The following is a 16,595-nucleotide window of genomic DNA, read 5'->3' as shown; positions in this document are numbered from 1 at the left end:
TCTTGCTCTGTTGCCCAGGCTGGAGTGCAGCAAGATCGTAGCTCATAGCAACCTTGAATTCCTGTGCTCGTGCCAACACACCCAGCTATTTGGTATTTTTTATTCTTTTTTTTTTTTTAAGAGATAGTGTCTCACTGTGTTGCCCAGGCTGGTCTTGAGCTCCTGGCCTCAAGTGACCCCTCCACCTTTACCTCTCAAAGCGCTGGGATTACAGGCATGAGCCACCATACCTGGCCTAAAAATATAGAGTAATTTATAATTTTATTTCTATTTTCTCTTACAGAATAATTTATCAATTGAATGTGTTTAGGTTTCCCCAGCGTATGGGCTCAGGTGACTCCACAGTTAGAATTAAACCTGAATTTGTCAATGGATAAAGGAACATTCTGTGGGCTGTCAGCTCGGCTCATTCACACAGGCATGGTAATCCCTGCAAAGTTCATCCCAGATATTTCTGTCGGCCCCATGTGGTAACTTGATTTGCCTTCAGGGATCCAGTTGAGGCCTCCCCTCACCAGGTCCCTTGCGGCTTGCTTAGCCCCCACCCTGCTGAAGAGCAGATCTCATGTCTCACAAGCTGGCAGCCCTTTGGGAAGTGTGAAGGGAAAGGCTCCCTGGCTGAGCAGTGACACCTGGTTAAGTGGACCCCTCAGTGGTGCTGGGAGCACCGCGTAGCTCATGCATACGGCACTCATGTGGCAGGGGCATTGAGAAAGCACCAGGAACAGCTGGTGTTTCTGACCCCTGTCCTCCTCCTGCTCAGCCCTATGGCTGAGGCCGGCTTTTTAGGCCTCTCTCCTTCCTCTCTGGAACACTTTCTCACACTTTCTCTCAGAGATTCAGCCAGATTCTCCTGGCACCTTGGCTGCTTTCTCTCCCTGCCATTTTCAGTCCTCTATCCATTCCTGCATAGATCTGATCCCCAACTGAGAACACACCTTGCAATTTTTGAGATTTCTCATCTACCATGTAAATCACCAGGTGAATATAAACACTATAATGGACAGCAGTTTCTTCTAAAGCCAAAACCAGATATTTCTGGATTTCCATTCCAGGCTAGTTAGGACTCTCTCCCCTTACCTCATTCACACTTTTTATTGTAAAACCTCCTCAGAATGGCATATAATCGGCCCTTTATAATGAAACAGAAGAGCAGAAATCTTTTTAAGTAATCTCCCAGATAAATATATTATGTCTTTTATTTTCCAATGCCTATTATACCTGGGAGTCACTATATTAAGGTGATGGAGATTTAAAAAAGGGAATAAAAGAAAGCTTAATACCCTTTTATGTCACTGAAAAAATAACAAAAGTTAAATCTCCAGCTAACGAATTATGAAGTAGCTGGTTTCTTATAAAACAGGATTCATGGGATTTAAAATAAAGGTTTTTAGTTGGCAGAACTCATATTTTCACGTGTCTCCCAGCATATGACTTGAGCGACACATAAACCCGTCTTTCCATCTTTTAAAACCCTAAGTAGTTCATTCACTTGATTATATCAGTATTGTTCAGTGTAAGCCCAATATAAGCTGGTAAACAGAGTCTTTATCCATTATAAACTTAAAGTCTGCAACCATCTAATAATTGATGGAACTGATCACTCGTCCAGCATATACTTATTGAGTGTTTATTATGTGCTGGATGCTGGAGTGACAAAAAAATGGACAAGATGTAAATCTGGCCTTCAAGGGTAGCTGGTGATTTTCCACAAAACCCTCTATTATTGTATCTTAACATCCAGGAGTCAGCCAGGAGTTACACTGATCATAAATCGATAACCTCATTTCAAAGCTCAAACACAGAGATGGCAAACAAAGCCCTGGGCAGCACTGACTGAAGCAACAGATGACTCATAATAGCAGGAGGCAATGAATAAGTTTGCCACTGAGAGTGAAAGAAAATTCCCCCTTTGCACAATGTCTTTCACTTAAATAGCATTTGGATTTCTCAAAAGTCCACAAAGTTTGTATTAAAGCATCATCCATTAATGCTTCGGCTGGGAGGGGTAAGTGCTGGGAAATGTCATCTTAAGAACAGTGGGATTTGAGGGGGCAGTTGTCTTTTACTTGCAGTGGCATAACTGCAAGTACCCCTTTTACCTCCTATTACTTGCGGTAGTTGTTGAACAATACTGGAAGCTAACATTTCAGTGTTACCTCACTGACCCTTTAAGGCCTTGGAAGACACAGCATAGTCGAGGGCAGGGTAGCAACGTGGTTAGGAGCATCACTCTGGCGCCAGCCAGTCGTGGTTTCAATGCCGGTTCTGTCATGTACTTGTGGTGTGATCTTGGGAAAGGTTACCAAATGCCTGAGTCTTTCAGTTTCCTTATCTCTAATACGGGATGATAATAACAGTGTCATCTCTATGTTGTTGTTAGGATTCAATGGTGATAAGTTCTTTGTATAATGCTGGTCCATAGTAAGTGCCATATGTGTTGATCACATTATTATATATCCCAGCTCTTAAAATACAGAGATCATTTTGACGACAACTATTCATCTTCTCACTTTTTTTTCCCCAGTTCACCACTGGCTAAGTTGGAAGTGTATAGTAATAAAGCCAGATGACCAAATGGAAAGCAAAAGTTATCTTTTAAGTATGAGCAAAATTATGAACAATCTATAAAGCGATTAAAGTTGTGATTCAGTAATAACAATTTAAAGAAATTTATCAATAGCAAATCTAAAAATAATTTTAATCAAGGATAAGTTTTAATCAAGAAAATTTCAGACTTTATTTTATTATTCATTTATATTTATTATATCTATGGATCTGTTTATTTTTGGTCATTAAGACCTGTTTGGTCTGAAAGTAAGAGAGCTTACAAAGATGTGTATTCTATATAGTAAAATGATATTAAATGGAAATTTGCAGGAAAAATTAGATAAATGGAAAACAAAGGTAGAAAAGAAGGAGATGGTCTTCTGAATATGAAATTGTATCGTGAATCCTCCATGCTTGCTACAAGTGGTAATGAGAGTGGTAATATAATTCACGAAGATGATTGTGTAAAGCAAGCTGGTTGTTTGGGCAGAGGACATTAATTATTCTTACTGCGATAAAAGCAGTGTCTGCCATGTTGCTCAGTTTTAGTATTCACCAGAATATGAAGCTTGAAAATTGAATATTAAACTAGAAACTTGGAACATGGTCTTTAATGAATTCATGCTTAACTGTTTACCAAAACAGTTTCTGCCCTACAGAAACTATTTTGTTAGCTGCTACAGAGAAGACACATATATCTCAAATTGTCCCTGTTCTCAAAGAATATGCATTAAAGAAAGAATATAAGTAATATATTAATAAATGACATTGATCAGGAGGCTGAAGTGATAGGATCACTTGAGGCTTGCAGTTCAAGACCAGCCTGGGCAATATAATGAGACCCTTTCTCTAGCAACAGCAACAACAGAAATTAGCTGGGCATGATGGTGCACAGCTGTAGCCCTAGCTTCTTGGGAGGCTGAGACAGGAGGACGGCTTGAGCTCAGGAGCTTGAGGCATCAGTGATCTATGATCGTGCCACTGCTCTCTAGCCTGGGTGACAGAGAGAGACCACTGTCTTTAAAAAAATCAATAGAAGCTGGGTGCGGTGGCTCATGCCTATAATCCTAGCACTTTGGGAGGCTGAGGTGAATGGATCATTTGAGGTTAGGAGTTTGAGACCAGCCTGGCCAAGATGGTGAAACTCTGTCTGTACTAAAAATACAAAAATTAGCTGGGGGTGGTGGCATATGCCTGTAATCCCAGCCACTTGGGAGGCTGAGGCAGGAGAATTGCCTGAACCTGAGAGGCGGAGGTTGCAGTGAGCTGAGATCACACCACTTCACTCCAGCCTGGGCCCCAGAGCGAGACTTCATCTCAAAATAAACGAACAAAGTTCAAAGTAGATAGTGATGATGAGAGATACACATGTGATATTAAAAGAAGCAATTAATGTCTTACCACAATCTTTGGACCACCCCACAAGAAGATATTGTAACAAGCAAAATCTTTTTACTTTTTTTTTTTTGTGAGAAGGAGTTTCACTCTTGTTACCCAGGCTGGAGTGCAATGGCGCAATCTTGGCTCACTGCAACTTCTGCTTCCTGGGTTCAAGCAATTCTCCTGCCTCAGCCTCCTGAGTAGCTGGGACTACAGGCGCACGCCACCATGCCCAGCTAATTTTTGTGTTTTTAGTAGAGACGGGGTTTCACCATGTTGACCAGGATGGTCTCGATTTCTTGACCTCGTGATCCACTGGCCTCGGCACTTTCTAATATATTAACTCTTTTAATTTCTTAATAGTGGCTTATAAATACTTAATTATTCTTTAATTTGGATTTCAAAAGCCAGAGAGTGCAGTATCCATGTGTAGCCACTCAGGACTGCTAAAGGTCATAGTGGAGAAGACATGGCATAAATATTACCATCTTATGGATAATTCCATCCTTTAACTCGGTATGCAACTTAGATCATGAACTTGCAAAATGGATGCCAAGTCTCATATTAGTCCTTCATCTCAAATTACCAAAAATTGATTTCACCATGTTCAGGGGGAAAGAAAGTGAAGCAAAATTACACTCCTTTCCTAAAGGGTATGGGCATTTTTTCTATACATTCATTCAACATTATTCAACATTTATTATATTATGGGAATGATACTGGAAATGCAATTATAACAAAAGTAAAATTTGCTTATTTTCCTCAAGGCAAATAATTTATTGTTTAGGTGGAGAGACAGATATATAAACAAATAGTTGCAGCCATGAGAGAAGTGCTGATAGACATTTGTAAGAAGAGAAAAGGCAAGCTCTGCCTAGCAGGGTAGAGAAAGGCCACATTAAATTGGCATTTGAATTTCCTCTTGAAAGTTGAGCATTTAGCCAAGTGGAGATTGTACAATAGGAATGGTATTCATCCTGGTTAGGAAGTGTTCTTGGAGCACCTCCCAGCCTATCAATCTAATATTTCCTGAGTACCTATGAAGGATTCAGTGTGAGGTTAGGTGGTTTCTTTCTATTTCTATGATAAAGAAATGGAAGGCTTGCTATTCATCTTCAGAATGTTTACTCATAAGGGGTGGTAAATTTCCTCACACTTTCAACAGTGATTAAGAGGTCATGAGCGTCAGTCCTAAATGGTGTGTCACATCATAAATTCTGTAGATTACACAGTCGTGTAATTCACAACCACCAGGGCAAGCCTTCCAGATGGAGGCCTGACCTGTTCCTTGAAAACTGGGATGAGGTTTGGATGTGGGAGAATGCTTCAACAGTCAAGCCACACATCTGTATGGAGGGCCTACTATGTGCCAGGCTGGTGAATAAAGAAGCAGCATGAGAGTAGGGAGAACACTGGGATTGAGGATGTGTGGATCTGTGGAAAAACCTGGCTGGACCAGTGAACTCGAGGTACGGGATGGTGGGAAATAAGTATGGAGCGAAACAGGTTTGGGCAAGAAAACTGCAGCTAGATTAAAAGGTGTTCTGAAAGACAGGAAGTGGCTTTTGGTTTTGGAATTTATAAAAATGGGGAGTCACCAAAGGTTTCTGAGTATGGGCGAGAGCTGCTGGAGTACACAAAGAAAAGTAACTTTCTTCATGGGATGTTACAGCGGATCAGCTGGAAGGACTCGTGAGATCCCTTCACTCACTACCCCATCCAGATACCCTTGCAATGACCCTCATTTGAGTGAAAAGGCAATGAAGGCCTACAGAGGTTATAGGGTTAGTAGGACAAATAGAGTAATCTTGTGTCCATTTCTGACGCCTTCTTTCCATCTTAACAGTGTGTGTGCTCCAGGGTGGGTGGATGGACAGTAAAGGGAGCAGCGACATCCTGATTCAGGACCAGCCAGGTTGAAGGAGAGGGAAAACAGGAATCAGCCTTGACCTAGATTATGTTACAGCCATAGGATAAGCATGTTAGAACTCATGAAAGACCTAAATGCCATCCAGCCGCATCCTATTGCCTTGCAGAGAGGTACAGTTGAGGGCCCAAAGGGAAAGTGACTCATACATCATAGCAATGTGATGGCCTGACTTTAAGTCCAGCTGTTTTTCCTGTCAAGCTCACTTCCTCCTTCAGATTCTATGGTTGTGTTGATGAGCTCTATTTTCTGTCCCCAGCTAGTTATGTGTTTATGCATCACACCCCTTGGGTCCTCTGTTAAAGGGAGACTCAGTTATTTGGATCCCTGAGCTGCTGATGGATTTGCAAAATCTATTCGGTTCTCAGGTTCTATGTTGTATGTGTGTGTATGCTTGTGTGTGTGTGTGTGTGTGTGTGTGTGGTGTGCTACAAAAAAGAAAGCAAAGGGAGGCATGCAGAAGATTGCACCACAATGAGTTTGATCTCCATCCAAAAGAGCCATGGTTTCCTTCATTCTTCTTTCTCCCTGGAAGGAGATCAGTTCCTACAGCTGTAGGGAATGACAGTACGAGAGGCGCACTGCTAGAGTCAGAGGCACAGGTGACATGAGTAGTGCAGACCAATCAGAAATAACAAGGCCCCTCACACTCTTACCCTCAGCCCTGCACTCTGGGCTCCTCTCTCTGATTCTGATCATGATTATGTAAGCATAAGAGGTTGGGAGGAAGGAACCTCAGCAATATCTCCTCTCTTGGTCTACTGAACTCTGGAAGCCACACTGTTTCCAGGAGAGGTGGAGGAGGTCAGGGAGTAGCTAATACTGGTGCTGCTGGAGAAGATGCTTTCCAAATGGACAGCTAAGGAGAGTGAGGGAAGTATTTAAGACATTTAACCACAAAAGCACTTGCAAATAGTGTTAAAAGGCAGTTGGAAACAGATATTTGGATTTGGTAATTTAAAAAAGTAAATGCACACCTAAATAAATAAAGTTCTGAGCAGCTTTTCCCAGTAAATAAAGTTCTGAGCAGCTTTTCCCTGCCCCTATGGATTCAGCACGTTTCTTTAACTGTGGCCTGAATAATGAATGGAGACGCACATTTTAGCCTTCAAGGATCAAATGAGTCCTTAAAGAAATAACAGTCCTCTAAATAACGAAGGGCAGATCAACATAAAATTATTCCCTAGTATAAATAATAAAATACAATTGAAAAAAATTGAATTACCTTATCGGAACTTTGGCTGTTCTAGCAAATATTTTTTGCACAGTATGAAATTTTAGAATGCACATTTAAGGCCATTCAGCTATTTACATGCTAATGTACATTTATTATTAATATGCACATTGAAACATTTTTTTCTCATTTACGGTATATGTATGTGTTTGTAATAGAGTGAATATCCCTGAACTCCATTCACATAACTGTACAGTATTTTTTCATTCATCTAAACTGAGTTGAGATTTATCTATATAATTTATATTTTATATTTGGGGAAAGCTAAGTAGCAGAAATAGTATAACATAGACAATGGTATTAACATATTCAGATCTGCAACTGAGCCCTCACTGCTTTACACATGTAATCAGGTTGTTTCCATGGTAATGATCTAATTATGGGCTTCTCCTTGGCCTTGTGTAATCACATTTGCTACATTTTGGCAGAGATGTTTTCCTTATTTTGTTGAACTGCAACACTTGACAAGATGTTCTCTCTTAAGATGAATAATGATTTTTCTTGGGAGACAAAAACGAAAAATAAAGAAATAACATCGTCAGAGGTGATTTGAGAGGGATTATAGGTATTTGACAAATCACGCCAGTAATAAAATATCTATTACCCTTGAAAGCATAATCTATTTTTGTCTTTGTGTGTGTCTACTGATGGAAATCATAGGAGGTTCTCATTTTAAAAAACCATGTGGGCTATTTAAATATATGATTTTCATGGAGCCTAGAGGCCTGAAGGAAAAGAAATGTTAGGTCAGAGAAGAAAAGCTCCCGAGAGCTTTGTAGAAAGAGAACTGGAGACTGTATTCAGTGAGGATATTATATTGCAATTGACAAAGCTATTCATGAAAAGATATTTGATTATGGTTGCCATGGCAGTAGGAAACACCTGAAAAAAAAATCAATTAAGACTTATCTTGGCAGGGATCCAAATGCATTCTTTACGCATGCGCAGAAGACGGGAGATATAAATAGAAGACAGGCGATGTAAATACTTGCAGAAAGACAGCTTTACCGTCACGTGGTTCCCTAGAAAAACCTTGGAATATGAGAAAAATAAAAGTTTAGCTCTTTTATATGAATAAAATGGCACTGTGCTATAAAGCATTTTTTAAATAGGAAATCCATCCTGACAGTGGAAAGGATACCTATAACGGGTGGTGCAAGTTTATCATTTTCGGGTCAGCAAGGAGGTGTGTGGGCTCCAATGTCACGGTGCCCAAGGTCCAGATAGTTGGTATTCAGGGACTGGGAATTCAAAGCTTTCTTGCTTAACTATTAAGGAGACAACTCCAAATCCAAAATTAGTGGACCAGATATCTAAGAATCCAGGAGGTTGAAACTGCTTTCTGATTATCATTTTGTGGGAATCAGGTGGGTGGATACAGTTTTTGGTAACCTAATTTATTAAAGGGCACAGATAGAGCATGATGCTCTAGAATAGTAATGATAATGATCTGGTTTTCAATTTATAGCAAACCAAATTCTATGAAATATTATATGGTTTGGTTTTACACTCATATAGTGTTATTTTCCCGGGGAGGGGAGGAATGATATTCATGGGATATTTGGTAATTATTTATAGGTAATCAATAAGAAAATTTTAATTTAATGTATTTATTTATTGAAAAGTATTTATTTACTACTTATCATGTATCAGGCATTGTACAAGGGCCTGGATTTGGGCAATAAATCAGAAAGATATGATTGCTGCTCTCAAGTGTTTTATTATTTTGTAGAGAAAATGGCAAAAAAACCCAACCAAACAAAAAAAAAACCAGGGCCAATTTCAATTCTGGCCTAAGCAGTGTTATATAGGGAAGTAGAGGGTACAAGGAGAGCAAAGAGGAGGGTGTCTGATGGTGACATTCATTCTAGTAGAGGGAACAGGGACCGAAGACAACAAGGAACATGGACTCAACATCATGGATCAACTCAAAACAGGACAGTGTGAGGCGAGCCTGCGGAATAGAAGTGGGAGTGAGAAGCGAGATGAACAAGCACTACCAGAGAGCTGAAGTGCCGGTAAGTTACACTGACGAGCTTGCACGCGCAGCACAGACAGAATCCTTTCAGAGGTCTCAAGCAAGGGAGCCACCTGGTCTGATTTACAGTACCTGCTGCTGTTAGCTTTAGTGGTTTCGAAGCAGTGATTTTGGAAAAATCAATCCAATGATTTTTATTCTGAAGTATTTTGGCTGCTAATCGGGCCTTTCATTGCTTGGTCTAAGGTGAGTTACTTTACCTCTCTAGGATCCTGTGTTTTCCTCTCCATGGGCCCTTTTAGCTCTGGTTCTCTATGATGCGATTTCTCAGTTGCGTTTGTTTTTGTTGATAGGCAGACTTGCTTACAGTGTGACTACATATGCACCCAGGAGTGAAGTAGCTTTGGTTATTTGGAGTTCTGTCCTATCCACCAGCTGGCTGATCTAAAACCCTTTAAACTCCTTTACTCTCACCATGAGGTCCTGCCTCTCAGTAGGATGAAACCAGTGGGGCAACTGCGCCTGTCATGGAGAAGGATGTAGGTTTGCCTGAGTCTCACTGTGTGTGAGAGTGAATGATGGGTTTAGGAAGCAGCCATAAAGCATTGGGAGCATGGGTGTGAAAAGCTTTCATATTCTCTGCTCTGTTTTTGATTACACCAAGAACAGCTTTTTATTGAGTAGCTTATAGCATGTGGCTGTGTTTTAAGTACTTGAATAGCATAATCAAAATAAACCAGCTCACTCTGTTTGGGCAAGTCTAACAAACATGTGAAGAAAATAGATGTACTTCTTGTAAGTCACAAATAGATCTAGAAGGTCAAAGGAATATCAGAATTTGTTAGTGGATCTTAGAATGAACTTTCCTTCAAGGGTTTGGTTCAGAATGTGAGCGTGCAATTCCGTTATCGCATGAACAACTTGACATCATTGTTAATAATGAACAGTTTGCTATTTATTAGCATGCATCAGCAATGTGACGTGAATAACATTGTGTGTTTGATGTTGGTGTACTGAAGAGAGGTAAGCAGGCATTTTCTCAGTGTTGTGCTATGTATCTAACATAAACTAGATATTTGGCATAATCAGATGAATACTCTGTTACTGAGAAATCCATTCTATAATGCACAGTTAGTTATAGATAGTATAATGAATATGGTAATGAAATGTACTTAATGGAACACAGGTAACGGGATTTACCTTAGCTTTGTGGGTTAGGGTGAGAGGGACTTAGTGGTGGGATTGTTATCTGTTTCTTCAGGATTCTTAATCATCCAAGTCCAATTCCAGTCTAACTATGCCATATAAAAATCTCAAACTGACCGTGAGAATTTAGGAATTAAGGGAAAATGCAATATTTAAAATAACCCCTTGAACCTGGTCTTGTTGAGTTTGTTTCTGTGAAAATGAGGGGAATGTTCTGACTGGTCCTTTAGTCATCCATTCCTTCACTCAACATTTCATGCCTCTATGTTCCAGGCACTATTCCTGGGCCTGGAGTTACAGAGAAAAACAAGAGTGACAAGGTCTTGGTTGTCATGGAGCTTAACTTCTAGGGGATCTCATGACTTAAGAGCTCCACCTCCTCTCTTATATGCAAAGACAATCTTGTGTTGCCCTGGTTAAAATCAGACCTCTGTTAGATCTTGGAACAGGAAAACTACATTAGTGGAAGAAATAGAATCTGAATAAAGTTTGTAGTTTTGTAAATAGTATTGTAGCAATGTTGATTTCTTACCTTTGATAATTCTATGATGGTTACATAAATGTCGACATTAAGGGAAGCTAGGTGAAAGCTCTAAGAAAATTCTCTGTACTATTTTGCAACTCTTCTATAGGTCTAACGTTGTCTCAAAAAAAAAAAAAAAAAAAAAACCATACCCTGACACTAAACAGATAAAAAACCCTGGGCCTTGATTGTTTCACTTATGTATTTACAATGTGCAATATTAGATCCTGTTAGGAAGTCTAACAAGAAGTAACCCTGTGGGCAGCAGTGTGCACGATTGCCAAGAAATGTTGGCTGAACTAGATTATTCACTGAAGATTAATCAAAATATTCACCTCTTCCGTAACTAATTTTGCAGGATTCTACATGTCTGGATTGACACCAAAACAGAAAGTGCCAAAATAGCACGATTATGTGCAACTCTGTTACCTAAGAGACAGAAATGTGGCTCGTGTCCAACTTGTTTTTTTAATGTGCATTAGGCGAGGTCCTCGTGTCCGCAGAAGTCACATAAATAAGCCACTTATAAGGCGTACAAACTCTTGCTCAATACCGCACAGACTGTGTGTCAAAGAGAATGGCTGTATATTGAAGCTGACACACCGCAGCTATGACTGGAGCCAGTGTCAAATTCCAGTTTGTTTTCTTGTCTTTCAGATAAGCTCAGTGAATTGATCAATAAATCCAGATAATTACTACTATTAGGAATGTTAAATGTGTTTTCTTCTTTCTTGGCTCGTGTGTTTTCCTCTGGGGCATCATCGCTGCTGGTCGAGTCTCACTGGGGTACATATTTCATCCAATCCAGTGAATATCCCCTACGGCAGCGTGGCTCAGCCCAATACCCTTTCCTTTGAGTTTACCTTCTTGCCCATCAAATGCCTCTTGCACTGGCCTGGGGCCGTGGCTGTGGCAGCCTGTTTACACTGCAGAGCATGGTCTTAGGATTTGGGTTGCTCTGAAGATTGTCATTCTCTTCAGCAGCTGAAATCCTCCCATTTTAACATCATTATGTATATTTTGTCTTGGATTAAATTGATTAATGAATGGTAGATTACCCCAAATCTCACTCTGGTATGGAGCTTCCCATCTGTCTTATTTTTTTCACTGAGCCTCTTTCTGAATTTTAGAATCTTCTCCACCTACCCCCAACTGCCCGCCCCTGCCTCCTCTCCTTATCTTTCTATTGTATCTTTTTTCCTTATTATCTTTTTTTGTTCTCCACCAAATATCTTCAGAGAACCTCACTGTGCCTGGAACAGAGTTAGGTCCTCGGGACAGAAAGATGAATGGGACACACTCTCTGCTTACCAGGTGTGTGCCTCCTGGCTGTCAACCTCTCCTGACCATGCTCTGCCTGTCCCTGCCTGACGGGGGTGGGTCTGGCCATTGCCTGGGCTCCTCCTTGGCATCTTCCCCTCTCTCTCCACACACCGTAAACCTCCATTCACACCAGACAGTCTCTAAGGTAACACACTGATGAGGAATAACTGTCAAACAGCATGAAGATATTTAATGATGGCTTAAGAAGAGCCTGGCAATAAAGTCATATGAGAAATTTGTTACATATTTAATTTAGGAAAGATTGTTGCAGTATCAGGGGAGGAAAGGAAGAAAATATATCGCTCCCCATAAAACCGCAGTAAAAGATAAAGCACAAACAGCCCCTCTGTTATGCTGAAATATTGTCATTCTGTGATTAAACGGAGGCAGCAAGGTGGTTTCTATTTGGTATTTGTGCCAGGGAGGCGTGGGGGAGGGATAAAGGCATAAAGGCTACAAGTTTGAATTTCTAGAGCTCTGAGGAAATTAAAATGCAAGCAAAGAATAGTGGCCCAGAGATTCTGAGGCTCCTCAGAGGAGGAGTCCAGGACTTGGTGAGCCAGATGGGCCATGAAATGAACTTAAATTTCAGGCCATTTGACACCTCTAGATTTTCCTCAGCTTGACAGAACTAATAGGAAACAAGGTCACATCATTTTTTTTTCAATGTACAAAAACGTATGTCTTTTCTACCCTGAGAATCTAAGAAAAGAACCATCTTGCAAATGAGTCAGCCTGGAGTATCCTGATAGCTCAGTCAATTTTTGGCTCTCGGCTTTAGCACTTTCCCTTAATGGGGTGGATTGTGCTTGTGTGAAAGGCACCAGAAAGTGGCAGGCATTTCCTAGTCCATCCCTCATTTGAGCTACTGAATGTGGAATCAATAAATATTCTATTACTGCATTATTTAAGGCCAACTCTAAACAATTTCTATCACGAAATCTTTGCCTTTTAGTTGCTCCTCATTAGCAAGGGATCAATTTCAGATTTCAGTCTAGGTCATGCTCAGAATTAAAGAAGAGCAATGTGTAAGAATGTTTATTCATATGCATATTTATATCTTATATTAAAATAGATGCACGATGAAAATTATTTCTGCATCTAATATTTTCATAGTGTGTCGGTTCCAAAAGTCACCTTGAACGTTAGATCAGATGTGTTGGTGGCTTGGGAAAAGCACTGGACAGAGCTTAGATGAGTTTGGGTCCTCCCATCTCCAAATCTCCAGTAACCAGCTGTGTGCTTTCCAGTGAATGATTTGCTCCAGTTTCCTCATCTGTAAAATGAGTGGATTAGAATGGATAATGCCTACATTTCTCTATAGGTTGTAAATTTACTGAATGGAAGATGATTGCAGAAAGGAGTGGTGGATGACGTGTGGGAACGGGGTTTAAATTTCATCTTTTCCAAATGTGCAGAATTCATATGAAGGGAGTGACAATGGAGGTCATTGTCTTAAGTCTGAGTGCCCCCTGGACGATCTGTGTTCGGTGATTAACTGTTTCCTTGTATGAGGAGTCATTCTGCCTGGGAGAACATCACTCTGACCGGAGATGGAAGATTGTCTGTGAGCTGGTGATGCTGAGCGTATGTTTTCTTCTTGTTGTGCTTTTAATGAGAATTTGAATGCTTTGGATGGGCTTGTGCCATAATACACCACAATTCTCACCACTTGGCCTCCTTGACACCTGACATCTCTGTCCCAGAGGTATTTGAATTGGTAACACCTAGTCCAAGTAACTCAGAAGGCAGAGCTGGCAGTCACTCAGGCAGCAGTTACTGAGCACCTACTACGTGCCAGGCACAGTGGTGGCACTCGGTATGCCAAGGGAGACATGTTGCATGAAACTCCTCCCTAGGAGAGCTTAAACTCTGGCGAGGAACATGGAACAAATGTCTTGTTACAAACACTTAGATAATTCTAAGTGTGCTAAGAGCTGCGAAGGAGGCTGTAGGGTGCTGTGCCTGTGTAACAGGAGCATCTAACTGAGTCTAGGAGTAAGGGAAGACTTCCCCAAGGAAGGAGTTTTTAAGGTGAGACATACAACATAAAACAGAATTATTCAACAAGGAGAAAGTTATTCAGTAGGAGAAAATGTTGGGAGAGAGAGGAAGAACAAGTTTGAAAATAAAGAGAGATGATGTATTGAGCAAGATTAACACGGAGTAGCAAACACGTCTCCGTGCTTGTTGCTTCAAAATTCATTATTAAAAGACTGAAGAAAACAAGAAAGGGATTCCCCATCATTTCTTCTGAAACTTGCTCCCTGCCCATTTAGGTCAGTGACTGATTCATAGATGCTCCCTTACCTGTCTGGCAGCCTTGGAGTTGCCCTTGGCTCTTTATAATCTGACTGCACAGATCTCTGGTCTCCAAATGGGTCTCACTTCTGCTTTCGTTACATTTTACATGTCCCTTTCCTTCTTTCAAAGCCCTCATGTCTGTACAATTGATCTTTCCCACTGGAGTCTGAGCTGCTGTCTTTGCCCATAAGGGCCCCCATTTCTTACCCAGTTTAGGATGTATCTTCCTAAAATAGTTCCTCACACGGCCTGACCTTTTCAAGGGCTGTCTGTGGTCTACTGTCACCGAAAGCACACAGGCTCAGTCTGTTCATGTTCTGAGAGCCTAGAAGCCCATGAGAACTTACGTACCTGAGTTCTTCCGTCTGGCCACTCTGGAGGATGCAGATGCTGCGGTATCAGGAGTGAGCATTTTGACAGAGAAAAACAGTGTAGCTACAACAGACATTTGGAAGAATTTCATGATTCTTTAACCAATTACAATAGTAATTTTCTTTCCTATACTGTATATTGTTTTTGTTCCTATGCACACGTATGTAACAGATTTTTATTACAATATAATAGACCCTTGAATTCTGCTTATTATGCCCGGTGGTAGATAGTGTTGCAACGAGATTTCCCATTCATCATGCGCTTCCTCCAATATGACATTGGCACTCCTGTTCAGAGGAGGGGATGGTGTTCTCTCCTCTCAAATCTGAGTGGGTCTGTGACTACAGCCAAAGTGATGGGACATGACTTCTGATTCTAGGTCATAAAAAGTGATACGGCTCTGCCTAGCTTTCCTGAGTGCTTGCTTTCGGAACTGAGGAACCGTGCCATGAGGAAGCAGGAAGCACACATGGAAAGCCCTGTGTAGGTGTTCTGGGCAAGAACTTAACTGAGATCTCAGTCTGCAGCTGGCATCAACCACCAGACTTGCAAACATGGCAGCTTTGAAATGACTTCAGCACTAGCTGCTAGCTGACTGAAACCACCAGAGACAGGGCTGCCCGCTGAGCCCAGTCAACCCCTAGAACCATGAGGAGGAATGAAAAAGTGATTGTTGTTTTAAGGCACTTAATTTTTGGATGACTTATTATTATAGCAATAGATAACCAGATACATGCCTCAAACCAGTAAAATGTAGACATAATTACATATTAGAAATGTACGCCGAGAAAAATTTCAAAAGGCAAAAGAAACGTTTTATTACAAATACACCAACGTTACTTGTAACCTGGAAATAATGAGGAAGAAAACTGAGATGCCCAATTTTTGTTTAGTTTTCACAACTAGACACATTTGCCTTGCCATCTAGCTTGTCAACTTCTTGAAGGCATGGACTGTGTTTTAAACATGGCAAAAGTAGGTTTCTCTATACCATACTTTTTTAATCAAAATGATGTATTCTATAAATTTGTTGATGATTCGTCTTAACAATATTTCAAAGAATATTTGAATTATTTCACTTAATCCTTTCAAAGCCATGTCTGATTTTATAGGTGAAGCTACGAGCCTTGCTCTAAGGTCATACAGGTTGCCGGGGTGGCACTGTGTCTTGTGTGTACTCAGATCTTCTCACTTTAATTCGGGGACATGTTTTATGACCCCATAAGGGCTATTTGTCCTGACATTTCTTTCTAACAAAATTTGTAGAAACATGATGGATATTCATGCATCTGGGAAGGACTATATCTTTGTTCTGTAGCCTTGCTGTGCTTTCAAATGGCTTTGCTGAAGCTTTATAGAAACCAATAGCTCAGAACAGGACTCAAGATGGAAAAACTGGCCATTGTTCTTGCTGAGGGCTGCGTTTCAGGCTCAGGGATAATGTGTCAGAAGGGCTGTATCCTACAAATACCTGAGGGTGAAATACCTACATGGTCAGTCACTCTGGAATCTTTAATAACTGAGGTTTGCAAAAGTTGAGAATAAAAGGAAGGATAAGGCGAAAATCACCAACTGTTGAGTCAGACAGGTCTGGATTTGAAGCACAATTGCCACGTATCAGTTCCGTGGCTTCAAACCACAGGGCCTCCCATGGCCTCAGCTTCCTCACCTCTTAAATGGGAAACATGGTAGTTTTCATTTCATTGGGTTGAGAGGAGACAAAGAAGTGATGTATATAAAATACTCTCTGTAATGCCTGGTTCTTAATACACATGGAGAATTAGTAGCTTACCACATA

General features: G+C 40.7%; 1 long non-coding RNA gene across 4 annotated transcripts in view; it reads left to right on the top strand.

Annotated features, from left to right (window-relative positions):
- LOC144579869 (uncharacterized) overlaps nucleotides 1–16,595 on the top strand; it is a 285,308-nt gene that overhangs the window by 162,309 nt on the left and 106,404 nt on the right. For 3 of the 4 annotated variants that reach the window (XR_013528375.1, XR_013528374.1, XR_013528377.1), the window contains exon 4: nucleotides 8,963–9,109. The exons of the other annotated variant lie outside the window; for it this stretch is intronic. This is a non-coding gene — a long non-coding RNA (uncharacterized LOC144579869). The remainder of the gene's footprint in view (nucleotides 1–8,962; nucleotides 9,110–16,595) is intronic. 4 annotated transcript variants of the gene reach the window in all.

The sequence above is a fragment of the Callithrix jacchus genome, chromosome 17 (assembly GCF_049354715.1).
Source record: "Callithrix jacchus isolate 240 chromosome 17, calJac240_pri, whole genome shotgun sequence".
Classification (NCBI taxonomy): Eukaryota; Metazoa; Chordata; class Mammalia; order Primates; family Cebidae; genus Callithrix; species Callithrix jacchus.
Note: the sequence above shows the minus strand (reverse complement) of the source record. Positions and strands in the feature narration are given on the sequence as shown.